An 11,073-nucleotide genomic window follows, 5' to 3' on the forward strand; every position below is an offset into this window, starting at 1 on the left:
GCGAGCGCTACTGACCCCTAGTGACCAAAACTTCCCCCCAACGGCAAAGACGGGGCTTGGTGGCGTCTGGGGATGAGGGAGCGGGCGCCTGGCACTGGGTGGGAAGGGGCTCTTCAGCCCCTGGGGACCCAGTCTCAGCAGGTGGCGGGCGCTCTAGGACCCCCTGCCGGCCGCACCCACGAGCAAAGCCTCTAGTCACCGCCGGACAGCGGGTTTAGTAACAACCCCACTAAATTTAATACTGAAACCCTGAGGCCTGGTGCCTGGGATAGTGACCCTTTTTGGAAATAGGGTTGTTTTTTTTTTTTTTTTCTTTTTCTTTTCTTTTTTTTTTTTTTTTTTTTTTGCAGATTCCTAATTTGTGAGGAGACATTGGACACTTCCAGCCGTCCCCCCTCAAATTTTTCGAGGTCAAGTTCTGGGACAGGAGAACCTCAGCCCGCCTTCCTGAGACTCTGGGTTTGAAGTGCCCGCAGGTGAAAGGCGAGCCCGCGCGTGTCCCTTTCGGTATTTCCCTTATAAATACCTGCATTTAAGGCCAAATGCCCTCAGGACAAGTGATTTTTTTTTTTTTAATTATTTCTTTTCCGGGGGACTTTGCTGCCACCTGATGGCCGTACTTTGTGTTCTGGTCACTGAGAAGTTGACTCAGCACTTTGCGGGTTTTAATAGTTTTTAGGTAAGAACAATGGACCCTGGACTGAGGGGTTTAAAGAAGCGGGAATGCATCGTCCCCCAGCTCTGGGGACCTGAGTCTGAGGTCCAGGGGGGACACGCTCCCTCCGGAGGCTCCGGGGAGGGGCCCTCCCGCCTCTTCGGGCGTCCCCGGGCTGGTGGCCGCGGCCTTCCGGCCTCCACCTCCGTCCTCCTTAAATTGTCTCCAGTGCCCGGGGCCCTTCCAGCTTGTTTTCAGGGCTTTGCCTCGATTTGGAAGTTTTGGTCACTAGGGGTCAGCAGCTCGCTCTCTCTCTGTCTCCGAAAACCCGGTGGGCCCGGGCGAGCCGAGTGCTCTGCAGACCAACGATGGATGGGGGGTGGTCACCCCGGGAGGGGCATCCTCCCTGTCACGGGTGTGACGCCCCCTCGTTACCCGAGCGCACCCGGGAGGGGCTGGGGTGTTCTCACCACCCGAGGACACGGAGTTTCCCCCCACCTGTTACACGCAGAGCTGGTTCTGCAAGTTTGTGCTTTTTGTGTTTTCAATAAGAAATTAGCATCCTTATCTCCCCGGGTGTCTCCAGCGGAAATCACCCCCGGGCCCCTCGCCTTCCCGCGTCTCTGCTCCTAGAAAAACCTTGGCAGAGCTCGGAGAAGTGGGATGCACCAGAGATGCCTGGGGCTTGGCTCCCCTTTGTCACTTATCTGAGGATCCTCAGACTCACCTCAAATGTCCATCACTCACCTTGAGGCCCCCAGAATCACCCCAGGTTTCCATCTGTACCCCAAGTCCCCCCCACTCATCCCGAATTTGCACCATTCCCCTGAGAACGCCTGCATCACCCCAAACGTGCACAACTCTCCCCAGAGACACACAGGTTCACCCCCAAATGTTCATCGTGCACCCACATTCCCGTTCCTGCCAAATTCCCACCACTCACCCTGAGACCCCGAGGGTCACCCCAGGTTTGCATCACCTACCCCCAAACCCTCAATTTGCCCCAAACTTGTGCTAGCAAAGGTTTTTGTAGCTGAAGAATCAAATAACACGTGCCTGTGGGAGAGACCCCAGAAGACCACCCTCTCCCCCCTCCCCCGGATGTGACCAAGGTCACCGTGTTAGGGACAAAAGCAGAGGGTGGACGCGATGGGGGAGCAGGGAGGTCTGGGGAAGGTCCGCAAGCGGAGCCAAATCCAGGCAGCCCTCCCGGAGGAGAGCTACCAGGCTTCAGACCCCTCCCCCGCTTCCTGTTCCCCACGGGGAGACCCTCCCCTTTCAAATGCAGATTTCCTTATCAGTGCAGACGCGCCTCTCCGCTGCCACCACGGATGCCCGCTGCTGTGTCTGCACTTTCTTCAAAATAACGGACTCCAGATAGTCAATGTGGCAAAGATGCAGATCTCAGGGAGAAAAAGTTATCTCCCCTACGTTTCCGTTACTCATTACCCCACCCTCAGCTCCCTTCAGAAGCTTCCAGACTCACCCTCAATTTCCATCCCTCACCCCAGAGACCCCAGACTCACCCCGAATTAACATCCATCAGCTCAGAGAGACCCCAGATGCACCCTGAATTCCATAGTTCACCTCAAAGACCTCAGACTCACCCCGTATCTCCATCCCCCCAGCCCAGGAAGCTCTAAGTCACCCCCAGTTTCCATTATTCACCCCACATACCCCCAGACTCACCCAAAATTTCCATACATCACCATAGAAAATTTCAACTATGAATTTCCATCACTCATCCCAGAGACACCCAGACTCACCCCAAATCTCCATCCCTCAGCCCAGAAACCCCCAGACTCACCCCAAATTTCCATCACTCCCCCCGCCAAGACCCCAGACACCCCCCTCCAGTTTCCACCCCAGAGACCCCAGACTACATGATCCCAAATCAGGGTCCGGTCCACAATTCCCTTCTTGCCGTTTCTTCCCTGATGTGCCTCTGAAAGCATTTTTTGGTTTCTACGGCTTTTGAAACCGGAGCGCAGAGGGGATTCCTGAGTCCTAGAAACTGTTGCTGTGCTGCTTCCGGACCCGCCGGCAGATTATTAACACGGGGTCATGATCCTCCGGGGCTACTCTGTGGGATTTCCAGATCCTGCCCCCGGGGGAGGGGAGGGCAGTGACGTCCCACTGAGCTGCATGACCAAAGGTTGGAGAATGTCCAACTCTGCTTCTCCAGCACGTTAAAAATAATAATAAAAGCAGACAAAAACCCAATAAAATCCACGTCTCCCTTTGCCAGACACGCTCCTATAGGGTCTTCTGATGAACACAGGTCAACAGCCTCCAAACGCTTAAAATTACTTTCCACCCAGAGTCCTTAGATTTAAGTGAAATGGATAAATGAGTGGGCCACCCTCTGAGTGAAGCCACGTCGATATTGCTCTGGGGTCTAGGCATTTGGGGTGAGAGAGGAGCAATGCACGCCCAACAATGATCAGGATCGTTGCTTCGAGGGCCCATTTCTTGTCGTCCTATAGTAGGTGCAAAATGTGCTTCCTTTTCAAGGCTGCATCATGTTCCAGTGTATGGACCGCGTCCTATTTACTCATGACCTCGTCAGAGGTCAATTCTCCCCTCCCCACGTGCTAAGAGGGGTGTGCAGATCCTGACCCAAGTGGCCCTGCATGGGTCACGTCCACCGTGTCCTGTAGATATTTTGCTGATGGCGTAGCCTCATGGTGTCCTCCATGACCCTCCTGCATGAGTAGATCCCGTTGGCCAACCCCTTTGGTTTGCTAGCTTGGGGTATTGGTGTCTCCATTCCACGAGGGCATGTTACCCGCGGGCAAGACATCCTTGGGTGGTCAACTACTTGTCACCCAGCATGGGCAAGCGCCCTTGGATTTTACGATATCATTGGATTTATTGACCCAATCTCTCCTGATTGGCGGATGCTTTTGGTTCCCCAATGGATAGACACGAAATACTTAAAAGTCCCCCAAGGAAAGAAGCCATAGGTTTCTCTTACCTTCTTCCACAATGTTTCCGCAGCAAATCCTGTGGAACGGGGCAAAATTCATTTGCTGATGAGGGTCTCCAATTTAAGAGGGTCAGGATTTTATTTATTGTCCGAAAGCTCTACCCAAGACGGCTTGCCCCTCCATGGCCTCGGAAGTTCTCTAGAAGGAGGGAGAAGAACAGGGCAGCCTGGGTGGCTCAGTGGTTTAGCATCTGCCTTCGGCCCAGAGCTTGAGCCTGGAAACCCGGGATCGAGTCCCACATCGGGCTCCTTGTATGGAGCCTGCTTCTCCCTCTGCCTGTGTCTCTGCCTCTCTCTCTCTCTCTCTATCTATCTCTGTGTCCCTCATGAATAAATAAGTAAAATCTTAAAAAAAAAAAGGAGGAAGGAGAACAAAACCAACAGCTAGCACTCATTAAGACATCTTCATGTGCTTGAAGCTAAGTGCTAACATGCCTGACATGTCAGCCCCCTGTCACTTCCACTGTTGAGTGAGAAGAAACTGGGGCAGATCCTGACAAAGTGGCTTGATCTATGTGACTCAGACACCAAGAGGAAAGCAGGCATCCAGAGAATCAACTGTGTGTACACACACATATATACATATTTATATACATTTACATAAATGTATATTTATACATACATATATAACTGTTTTAAGGAATTACTTCACGCACATGTCGACCTAGTAAGTCTGAAATCTGTAGGGTAAGCCAGCAGGCCGGAAACTCAGGCAGGATTTCTTTCTCACAGCCTTGAGGCAGCATTAGTTTCTGCATCTGGAAACCTCCATTTTTTTTTAATTGAGACCGTGCCCTGATTGGATGAGACCCACCTACCATATGGAGGGTGATGGATCGAAACTCAACTGGTACTAGATGTCAACCTCACTATGACCAATATGCTCCTCCAACCACTGGCCCCTGAGCTCTCTATGGGTGTCCTGCCCTGTGCCCATGTAGGCCAGCATCTTGCCCTCACATTATGGGACACTTTTCAATGTCTGGGGACATTTTTGTTGCCACAATTTTGGAGGGCTATTGGCAGCTGGTAGGTGGAGACCAGAAATGGTGCTCAGCACCCAACAGAGCACAGGATGCCCCACATCAGAGAGTCATCCAGCCCCAGATGTCAGCCATGCTGAGGCTAAGTCCTACCCTAGCACGAGAGACCCTATCTATCTATTTATCCATCCATCCATCCATCCATCCATCCATCCATCCATTCATATCTATATCCATCCATCCATCCATCCATCCATCTCTATATCTATCCATCCATCCATCCATCCATCCATTCATATCTATATCCATCCATCCATCCATCCATCTCTATATCTATCTATCTATCTATCTATCTATCTATCTATCTATCTATCTATCATCTATCTATAGATGTTGATAGCAGCTCTATTCATAATTGCCAAAACTTGGAAGCAACCATGGTGTCCTTCAGCAGGTGGATGGATAAACAGACTGTGGCCCATCCCGGCAATGGAATTATTCCACACTAAAGAGAAATGACCTTTCGAGCCATGAAAAGATATGGAGGATCCTTAAATGCATGTGAATAAGTGAAAGAAGCCAGTCTGATAAAGCCCCATCCTGTATGATTCCAACTCTAGGACATTCTGGAAAACTCAAAATCATGGCGACAGAAAAAAAAAAAAAGAACAGTGGTTATCAGGGGTTCAGTGTGGGGAGGAATGAGTGGCTGGAGCACAGAGGATTCTTAGGGCAGTGAAGACATCCTGTATGCTACTATGACAATGGGTCCATGTCATTGCACATTTGTCCAAACCCTTAGGATGGGCACTGCCAAGAGAGAAAGTTAATATAGACTATTATTAACTATTTAGTTAATAACAATGTATCAGTGTATTAACAACCTCACATCAAAACTTCATTGATAAAAGTCAATGTATTAATGATAATGTATCAATTACTGGCTCACCTGCTGTAACAAATGTCGCACACAAATGCAAGATCTTAACAATGGGGGAAATATGTGTGTGAGCACATGGAAACTCCCTGTACTTTCCGCTCAACTTTGCCATAAACCCAAAATCACTCTAAAAATAATTTTAAAAAAAGCCACTTCTGCAGGTTCCCTCCCCACTCCTTCCTCTTGTCTTCATGAATCTTCTGGAGTTGGCGGCTGCAGTTGTCTGCATAGTCCCCGTAGGAGTTTCTCCTGTGAGTTATAGCACCGGGAGCAGATTCTATGGGGAGAGCATGAAAGCATGTGACCAGAGAACGAGGAACATTGACTTATGATGATTCTGACTCATGTCTGTTGAGGGGTTTGCAGTTTTTTCTGGGACTTGAACTTTTGAAAAAGGTTGTGGGGTCAGCGCCCAGCCCACTGAGTGTTGGGATGAAATAGGAGATGGGGACGGGTTGCTGACCAGAGTGTGGTTCTTGACCTGGGTTCTGCCCACCATGGAAAAAGGCCATCGGGCAGCCCGGGTGGCTCAGTGGTTTAGCGCTGCCTCAGGCCCAGGGCCTTTCATGATTTCACCCAGCCACCCAACCATGCATCCATCAATTCATTTATTCATTCACGTATCCATCATCCATCTATCTATCCAGGCAGCCGTCTATCCATCCATTATCCATGTACTTATTATCCATCCATCCACTCTTTCACCCTTCCATTCATCCTTTTATTCATCCATCCACGCATCCGTCCTCTCCTCCATCCATTCATCTGTCTACTCATCCACCTATTCATTCATCCACATACTCATTCATGCATCCATCTATTCCCTCTATCAACTTTTAGGGTCATACACTTTCTGTGTGTTGGACACAGGGTGGACACCATGTTCCTGGGAGGTGTAGACCCAGACTGACAGAGCCCTACTACATCAATCATCATCACACTCTATTTATTTAGGCCTCCGCCTAGCTAGTGGAGGCCTAAATTAACAAAATTAACTTGTAAGTTTGTGTATGAGACTTTATCACAATACAAATGGAAAAGTTTTCCTTAGTCCAATTGTATTTCCTTCATCTAGGAAAAGTCTGGAGAACTGGTTTAGTTCTCCCATAGTTACCCAGGACATTGGATGGCAACTTGACCCTGTCCTGGTACTTCTGTGAGAAGCAAGACTGGCTTGGGTTGGGGGTGAGTGGGATGGAACAGGGGAAGGCAGGATACTGGGATGGAGGTCAAGAGCAACAGCTCCTGTTCAACTCTCATTGGGAAGATCCTGTTGTTTGTTTAGGGAATGTTATTCAGCACAAGCATGATATTGTAATTATGTGGCCCAGAAAAAACCATGCAGTTAAGGAGTCTCAGTTTTCTTTGATTTGTGATGTCAGCATTGTACGCAGGTCCGTGCTCCATGTGGATGGTCGGTGTTGGCCAGTCCTTGAAGAAGAAAGGGGAACAGACATAACCGTAACATAAGCACATGTGGACAAGGCTCCCTTCCCCCAGGTCAAGACACGTGTAGCCCCATGTCTCTTCATGCACCCTCCAAAGTCAACTCTCCCCCCACTCTAGAAGGTTCTGGATAGGACCTTGTGCCTCTGCCCATCTTCCAATCCCTACTAAAACAAGTGAAATACTAAGGGGACTTTTCACATGGTCCTGTAATATAAAAACCCTGCTGTCCAAATGCCTCTCTCCCAGTGCAATCCCCTCACTGGGGTGGGGCCATGTTTCACTTATGTAATATTAAGTAAACTTGGACAGGTTTCTGCTCAGAGATAAATCTGATAGCTAACCACATTGCTCACGATTTCCAGCTGCACCTATGCCTTTTCACGATTACATCTAGCGTGTTGGGCAGATTTAGAAATAAAGCCAGCCCGGGTCAAGATAAGAGATCATTTCATCGTGTACATTCTGACACAGTTAAGTACAGAAGAAGCTTGACATGAAAGGCTAGTGGAGGCTTAACCATGTCTAGAGGCAATTGTCATTGCCATAAACAGTTGTTATCTTGAGACGATGTAAGAATTAAGTATCTCTTTTGGAAATAACACTAAACCTTATTAAAAACAGATGATGACCGTAGAACAATCAAAATGAGTGTGACTGCTTTACAGCAACTCTCAGAGAGAGGTGGAATCCTGTTCCTCTCCTCTTGAGTCTGGGCTGTCTCCTTGCCTGCTTTGGCCAATGGGAAGTGCTGGAAGTGACAGGTGTGCCATCCAGAACATTCCATCCAATCAAGTCTTCCAGTTGGTTGAAGGTCCCACTCAAGCTTTTGGCTGGTAGTCAGCTGAGCTGCCAGGGGTATGAATGGGCCATCCAGAACATTCCATCTAATCAAGTCTTCCACTTCGTGAAGGTCCCACTCAAGCTCTTGGCTGATAGCTGAGGTGCCAGGGGTATGAATGGGCCATCTAGAACATTCTATCCAATCAAGTCTTCCAGTTGCCTAGAGCTTCAGCCACCACCAAGTAGAGCAGTTGAGTCCTGTTAACGCTCAGAATCCAGACACATAACAACAGCTGGGTGTTCATCTAGGCTACTACATTTTATTTATTTATTTATTTATTTATTTATTTATTTATTTATTTAAATTTTTTTTTGCTACTACATTGTAGCATGATTTCTTCCATGTAGATAACCAAAATAAATAAGCAAAATACCACTTACATCAGGATGCGTGAAAACAAATACATGAAAGAAATAAGAGAAGCTTATTCTTCAGAGAAGTGGTGACATTTTTAGCTACATGCAAATCAATGGCTTACAACCCCATCTGTTGTTTTTTTTTTTCCCTTGGTTGCTGACTCATTGCACATGTCTGGCATTGTGAAATATGAACAACACAATATCGGTTTGCGGTTTTGAGTGGAGATGAAGAACAAAGGTAGTAGGAGGCATGGTTATATGTCATCCCCATGAGAGAGGATGATAGCCCTCACAACTCACATGGAATGGCGTCCACATCCAATAGGGAGTACAGTGCTTACTGCCCATTTTCTCCCAAATTCCCCTGATTATTTTCTACCCAAGTGAAAGGGCAAGGCCAGAGAATACCAGAGATTCAGTGGCAGTTCATCAAGATGGCCCGACTCCAGTGATAACCCTTTTTCCACCCATCGACCTTCTCGGACCCGGTATTTTCACTGTGTGCAGCAGTAAAACATGGCGGGGGCTACCTCTTGGCTTACGAGGAAGTGGTGGAGAACGTCGTGTATTCCACATTGCTCCTTGTGCTTCTTCGGTGCATCCATCCAAAGGGCAAACATTGTTTTTCATGTCATAGACCTGATTAGCTGTGATAATCCGTTTTCGGTGAATCACACATGTTTCTTTCTCCATTAGATTCTAGTCTCACCAAATCATCACTCCCAAGTTACAGAAGAGCCAAACCGACACTTGGCCGTCTTCTCAAATTGGCCTGCCCTGCCATTTCTTTTTTAGCTGTCGGCCCCGCATTTCTACCTTTTGTATGTAAACATCCTAAAATGAAGTTTCCACAGGGCAAGACTCTCTCTGGGAAAGGGCTAGAGCATCTAGCTTCCTTGAGGGCAGCAGGGAGGATGGGGTGGGTGGAGGGGAGTTAAGGGGATGACACTCCCCCTCCAAGGGGACACTTGTCTGGAGACATTTGGGTGTCATGATATGGTGGGAATGCTATTAGCCCCTGGCAGGTGGAGACCAGGGATGCTACTCAACACCCTACATCATAGATTATCTATCATCTATCATCTATGTATCAATCATCTATGTATGTATGTTTGTATGTATATATCCATCTACCATGTTTCATATCCATCCATCCACCCATCCACCCATCCATCCATCCTGGTCTGTCCACCCATTCTATTATCTATCTATCTATCATCTATCTATCTATCTATCTATCTATCTATCTATCTATCTATCTATCATCTACCTACCTACCTATCTATCATCTATCAGCTATCACACCAGGATATCCACATCCTAATCCCCATGTGATAAACAGAACAATGTTCCCCAAAGACATCCACTCCCTAATCCCTAGAACCTTTGAATATGTTACCTCACAAGGCAAAAGTGCTTCTCCAGATGTGGTGAAGGATCTGGAGATGTGGAGAATTCATCTGGATTATCCGGGTGGGCACAGGCTCCTCATTTATATGGGAGAGGCAGAGGGATCAGAATTGGAGAGAGAGCTGTGACTATGGAAGCTGAGGTTGGAGGGATGTGGGTCTGCCAGCCAAGGAATGCAGGCAGCTCGAGCAGCTGGGATGGCAAGAAATCCGATTCTGCTTCAGAAACCCCAGCAGGAATGCCGGCCTGCCAACACCATGATGTTAGCACAGGGAGACCCGTGTGGGACTCCTGGTCTTCAGGATGCTCAGGGTGGAAGGATCTGAGGTCAGGGGTCAGGGAGACTTGAGTCAGCCTGCATTTAATAAGTGATTGGAAGTCACTCTGTGCAAGCTCAGCTTCCCAGAAACACAGTTTTTCACTGTAAATTGAAGTTACTGCAAATTTTTCCTGTTTTTTTTTTTGTGTGTGTGTGGGGGGGGGGGGAGGTTTTTTTTTCCCCTATGTCCTTTTGCTCATGGATTCTTTGCTAATGAAAGTGCTTTGTCACCATGGCCTATTTTTATCCATACAGTAATCACTGTGAGTATTATTTAAGAAATTAAAAAAAATGTTTTTAAATTTAAATTTAAAAAAGTTGTTTTAAGTAATCTCTAACCCCAAATGTGGGGCTTGAACTCACAGCCCTGAAACTAAGAGTCACATGCTTCCCAGACTGAGCTAGCCAGGCGCTCCCCTTCTATAATTTTACTTTATTTATTTATTTATTTATTTATTTATTAATTTACTTACTTACTTACTTACATACTTACTTACTTATTTTTTCCCTTCTATAATTTTAGTATGAGCCCTGGGCAGCCATTCCAGGGAGTGCATTTGTTTTTTTTCCTTTATTTTTTTTAAAAAGATTTTATTTGTTTGAGAGAGAGAGCATGAGCAGAGGAAAAGGCAGAGGGAAAGGGAGAAGCAGGCTCCTTGCTGAGCACGGAGCCTGACTTGGTACTTGATCCCAGGACTCCTGGATCATGACCTGAACTGAAGGGAGATGCTTAACCCATGGAGTCACCCTGGTGGGTGTCCCCCAGGAGCACCTTTGAAGGCAGAAGCTATGGACAGAAATTGGCCACTGACAGGTGGCCAGTCTCAGGTTCGTGCTCTTGAGCAGCACACACCAACCAGTCTCCCCATTAACACCCCACGAACGGTGATTCTTCGTTGGAGTTCTGAAAGTCCCTGAAGTATGAACCGTAAGAACACCAGGCTCACCTCCTTCCCTGCAGCTTGGCTGGAGCCACATGGGCGGAGGTGGGGAGTGCCAAACGTCCACACCTCTTGATGACCTGCCATGCTGGCCATCCACAGCATGGCTGCAGGACTTTACCAACCAGCCAGAACCCTTTCAAGCCGAGCTCATGGGCAGCGAGTATACAAGAGTGATCTTACATTT

Source organism: Canis aureus, chromosome X, assembly GCF_053574225.1.
Source record: "Canis aureus isolate CA01 chromosome X, VMU_Caureus_v.1.0, whole genome shotgun sequence".
NCBI classification, from domain to species: domain Eukaryota; kingdom Metazoa; phylum Chordata; class Mammalia; order Carnivora; family Canidae; genus Canis; species Canis aureus.